General features: G+C 54.9%; 1 protein-coding gene across 1 annotated transcript in view; it reads right to left on the reverse strand.

Moving 5' to 3' along the window:
- LOC103779681 (YTH domain-containing family protein 2-like) overlaps positions 1–5,550 on the reverse strand; it is a gene marked incomplete at its 5' end in the record, with an annotated part of 12,818 nt that overhangs the window by 362 nt on the left and 6,906 nt on the right. The gene's annotated exons all lie outside the window — the stretch shown is intronic.

Here is a 5,550-nt window from a genome sequence, read left to right on the forward strand (position 1 = left end):
AGGGTCCCAGCCGGGCAGGTTGGGGATCTCTCCAGAGCAGGAGACTCCACAGCCTCTCTGGGCAGCTGCTCCAGGCTCTGCACCCTCACCCCAAAGAAGTTTCTCCTCCTGCTCAGGTGGCACCTCCTGGGTTCCAGTTGGTGCCCGTTGCCCCTTGTCCTGTCTCTGGGCACCACTGAGCAGAGTCTGGCCCCAGCCTCTTGGTATCTGCCCTTCAGCTCTTGGTCAGCACTGATCAGATCCCCTTAACGAGGGCTGGTGCTACCACAGCTCCACTTCCCCTCCTCTCTCCTTGCTCCTGGCAGCATCCTTCAGCAGCTACAGGCTCTCCCCAGGACAGACACTGCTGGGATGCTCCAAGAATCCCAGACTGGTTTGGGTTGAAGGGACCTTCCAAAGGCATCTGGTCCAACCCCCTGCAGGGACAGGGACATCTGCAGCTAGAGCAGGGTGCTCAGAGCCCCGGCCAACCTCCCCTGGAATGGTTCCAGGGATGGGGCAGCGACCACCTCTCTGGGCAGCCTGGGCCAGGGGCTCACCACCCTCAGTGTCAGAAAGCTCTTCCTTCTCTCTAGTCTGAATCTCCCTCTTTGAGTTTAAACCATCACCCCTTGTCCTGTCCCAACAGACCCTGCTCAGAAGTCTGTCCCATCTACTGAGGGCTGCTCAAACACAACAGACACAAGGGTTTCCCACTGCCTGATGCTGCCCCTTTGGTGTTCAGCCACATCCCTGCTCCAGCACTGAAGGCAGGCACACGCTGTCCAGAGACACATCTGCCCTGAATACACCCAGGCAGGGAGAGTTCCAACACCCCCTCCTGTGCCAGGCACCACGTGCCACCACCTCTTCTCTGTCAAACCCCACCAAAACCCAGCAGCTTGGCACAGAAGAGGGCCTGGACTACCCCAAAGGGTTAAGAGATGCTGCCCAGCACCACTTCAAAATCATGTGACACCACTTCCAAAATAAAACCTGTCACCAGCCCCAGGGCTCTTGGCTGATGCTCCTCCCTGCCTCCTGACTGCATCTCCTCCAGGCATGGACAAGTCCCTGCAGTCTCCAGCCTGAAGGCCACAAGGTGCTGTGGCTCTGGCTCAGTGTTGGAGCCAGTTAATGGCCACCAAAGCCCATCCTGAGAGATGCCAGGTGGCTTCTCCCTTGTGCTGACTTCTGTCACTCAGAGAAGGGACAAGCTTAGGGCTCTGAAAGCAAAACCTGCTTGTTTCAGCTCAGGCTGCAGGTCTTCTGCTCTGCCCCGGGCTGTCCCCTGGCATCAGGGCAGACAGAGCTCTGTGCCCCCTTCCTCCTGCCCCACGGCAACCTGGTGACCAGAGGCACTGTCCCTCCCACCCCAGCAGCTCGCTGGCAGGGGCTGCTGGAAGGAACAGTGTCCTCTGCCACTGCTGCTCAACCCAGGGAGAGCTCAAAGCTCCAGCCCCAGGCTAACAGCACATGTAGCCATCTCTTAAAAACCCTCCCAAAAAGAGGGGAGGGGTTTCCAAGCCGTGGAGATGTGTTGCTGGGGCAGTGGGGACCTGGCAGTGCTGGGGGATGGTTGGACTCCAGGATCTGAAAGGTCTCTTCCAACCAAAGCCATTCTGTGACTGTGACATGATTCTCCTCCTCTCTCCTGAGTCCACCCAGACCTGTTGCAGGTCCTACTCACTGCCAGAAATCCCCACTGCAGCACAGCCAAGCCAGCCCACGGTGCTGGAAACCAAAGCCACTTGTGAACATGAAGCCAAACAAGCTCCAGGGGAAGCCAGGACCTGGGGAAGGTGCCACCAGGGCTGTGCCTTCCCCACTGCCTGCCTTGGGGGCAGCACCTTACATGACACAAGGACAGATGGCAACCTGACACATTCCTTTGGGAAGAAGCCACAACTGCCTGAGCAAATGCCTCTGTCCTCCCAACACAGGCATGGATGAGCCACCAGCTTCCATCACCCCCTCCCTGGCTGTGGCTGGGCTGGCTGCAGTGGTGGCTGAGCAGATGGACCCCAATGAGTCTCTCTTCCTCCCTGCTGGGAAGATGAAGCTGCTCCTGAGGCTGGGGTGTGCTCCACAAGGAGCAGGAACAGACCCAGCCACGGTGCAGAAGCGACCACCCCTCAAACCCCCAGAGCACAGAAGGAACCACCTTCATCAGAGCAGATGTCCCCAGCCCAACTCTCTCCTGCTGGGCTCCCAGCAGAGGGGTTCCCCCCTGGGGGCATTGCTGGGGCTCCTCTGGCCCCACTCCTGGATCCCCTCCCTGGACCTGCTGCCCACTCATTCATAGCCACTCTCTCCTCCTCAGAAAGTGGGGGAGCCAGGCCCTGAAGGATTTTTTACACCATCTAATCCACCAGCCCAACCACAACAGATCCCTTGAGGACATCTTAGTGCTTGGGGTGTTCAGGGGTTACAAGCACTCCCACCACAGCAAAGCAGCAAACATCTACCAGCACACACAGCAAAGGTCAGCAGTCCTGCAAGCACTGATCCTGGCTCACCTCCTCCCAGGTCACAGGGGAGTGGGATGGTGTAGCCACAGCCCAGCCAGCTACAGGAGAGCCCAGAAGCCAGAGCAGCACCTGCACACACACACTGGGCTTTGCTCTGGCCTCCAGCAAAGCTTCTGACAGAAAACCTTTCCTTCTCTTTGGCTGCAGTTCCATCAAACCTGGGGGATCTTATTGATCCAGGCAGGAGGAGCAAGATACCAGCTCAGACTCCTGTCTCCATCTGTCAGACCTGGCAGCAAGAGGAGGGGCAGGAGAAGGCAGCACTGATGGCTGAAGGGCAGTGAGAGGTGCTGATGAGGAAGCCATGTCCCATGGCTGGAGCCAAGCACTGACACCACACGTCACCCTGCCCAGCTCACAGGGCCCAGAGCTCCCCAGAGCAGGAGCCCTCTGGGATCCTTCTGCCCAAGCCACTCCAGTCTCCTCACTGCTGTCCCCAGGGGCTGCAGCAATGTCACAAGCCAGGGCCTGATAACAGCAGCTGAAGGAGCTGGTGGAGAAGGCTGATGAGAGGTGACATTACCTACTCACCTCAGGGAGCCAGCAACAACAAAAGGCTCAAGAGTCTGTAGGAGAAACGATGACAATAGGGGGTGACTCTGCACCTTTGTTCAGAGGCTCTTACCCTGACTAACAACACTGAACCCCAGCACTCCTCTGCCAAGGTGTGGGTGCTACTGCCACACTACAGATGGGAACCAGAAGGCTGTCACCAAAGGGAGGACCTGGAGAAGAACCAGGAGCCTGGCTCCCAGTTGTGCCACACAAACCAGAGCTCTCTGGACCCCTCTGACCTGGGGCACAGCACAGCTGCCTGAGGACACCAGGCAGGCCAGGAATGAGTCTTAGTTTCAAACTCAGAAGGTCCTACAAGCACAAGGCATCACTCACCCCTAGTAGGCCCACAAAGGAACAGCAGGAGACCCTCACAGCACAGTCTGTGCTACAGGGGTCACTCCCCACAGGGATGAGTCCCTGACGTTGGCCAGGACTCTGAGCAACCTGCTCTAGTAGCAGATGTCCCTGCTCCCTGCAGAGGGTTTGATGAAATTACCTTGAAAGGCCCCTTCCAACCCAAACCACTCCATCATTCCATGAAAGAAGGAACAGCAAGGCTCAAATCTTCAGGTAGAGCTCAAAGCCAAAACACACCTTGATATCAGGGGACATAAAACACTACAGCAGCCACAGGTTTTTGCATCAGCAGTTGAATTTCCATGCCAGAGCAAACACCTTGGATCTGGGGTAAGGAGGATGTGGAAGGTGCTGGGACACTCCCCCTGCAGAGGGTTTTACAGAAGTGAGGTGGTCCCAGCTCCCAGGTACTGCTGCTGTTCCCTTGCACCTTTCACACCAACACGACCAATTGGGGATGATGAACCTCCTCTTGATGCAACATCACACTGAATTTTGTGCATAAAGCAGCCCAATTCCCACAAACATTTACAGTGACACTCTCTTCAAGAGCCTCGTCCCAAAACTGAAGCAGGAAAGAGAATGGGGAAGAAGCTAAGAACATACAGGAATATTTAGAGCAAAGAGCAACACAGAGTAGCCTGGGAGGAATCCCAGTGGTATTCCATGAGAGGGCAACTGGGCTCCCACAAGGGACTGGAAGTGGACTTCCTGGCTTTGGAGCACAGCAACATAACAGCACAATCCTCTTCAAGTCCCTGAGGAGGAAGAAAATCTCCCTTGTCCTAAGTCAGAGCATCTTTACTCTCCCCTGGCACAAGGGATGAGCAGTTTGCAGTGTTTCTTGCTGTAGTTCACCCACACTTCCCATTTGGGCAGCTCAACTTCCCCACTACAGAGCTGCACGCTTGGCTTTGACCTGTCCACACCAAAATCCTCCCAAAGCAGGGAAATTAATAGCATGGATAAAATAACAGGAAGAGTTAAAGTTCAAACAAACAGCACTGAAATACCAATGGCATTTACCAAGGGCTCACTCCGAGCATCACACCAGAGTTTTGACCTATACAGCAAGGAGTTTTTTTTTGTGTTTTAGTTTTTTGGTTCTTTAGAAAAAGAAAGGATCCCAATTTTAATATTTCAAACTTCACTACTGTAGAGTTAGTAAAGCCTTTGCACTGTCCCCTGTCCACACCATGCCAGTGGAGTGCCAAGGACTGGACCATCCTACGCAGGGGAAACCTGTGGACCTGCACTAGGATTTGTGGTTCCATGTGTTAAGATCTAGAAAGAGGAGGGAATAATAAAGTGCCAAAGTTTACCAATGACACAAAGCTACTCAGAGTAATAAAAATAGCAGCTAACTGGGAAGAAATGGAAGATTTCTTCAGCTTGCTGTGCCTTCACTCAAACCCAGCAGCATTGCAGCCCCAAGCGGCGTGCAGCTCGGCTCCTCTCCATCTCCGTGGGCAGGAGAACTGGAAAAGGGTCAGAAAAGCACAACAGGGATGAGCAGAGGACAGAAGGGTTTCCATCTGCAGAGCCACCATGCTCTAGCTCTGGAGCCTGGCAGAGAGATGGCTGTAAAAGCAGAGCAGGCAGAGAGAGGACACAGATCCGCTGCTCGCCGCCTCTTCCAGCGCGGGAGCTGGGGAGCATCACGAGGCAGACTCAAAGGAACCAAAAGAACATGTTTCTTTACACAGCATGTAATTAAGCTGCAGAACTTGCTGCTGCAGGATCCTGAGGATGCTCAAGGAATGCACCAAAACCTTGGAGAAGAAGAGGAATCATGAGCTGTCAAAGATACATCCTCCGAGTCAAAGAAATTCCCCAGCCACAAATTTTTGAAGGCACAGAAAGCCTCCAGAGATGGGTGAACGTGTGCTGGCACTGCCCTTCCAGGCATCTGCTCCTCACCACTTTGTCAGCTGCACGTGGAGCTTTCCATTTGGGAAAAGAGAGCTTGGAGGATGAGCTATGTCTCTCTGTGGCCAGCAGACCTGCAGACCTTGTAGCCACAGGAGATGTGAGATCAGGCTACAGAGACTCACGGTCTGAGCCACCGCAGTGGTCTGTGTGTGAGGCTACAGCTCAACCTCCAGCCCAAGCAAGGCAGCAGGAA

The sequence above is a fragment of the Merops nubicus genome, unplaced genomic scaffold (genome assembly GCF_000691845.1).
Source record: "Merops nubicus isolate BGI_N331 unplaced genomic scaffold, ASM69184v1 scaffold18799, whole genome shotgun sequence".
NCBI classification, from domain to species: Eukaryota; Metazoa; Chordata; class Aves; order Coraciiformes; family Meropidae; genus Merops; species Merops nubicus.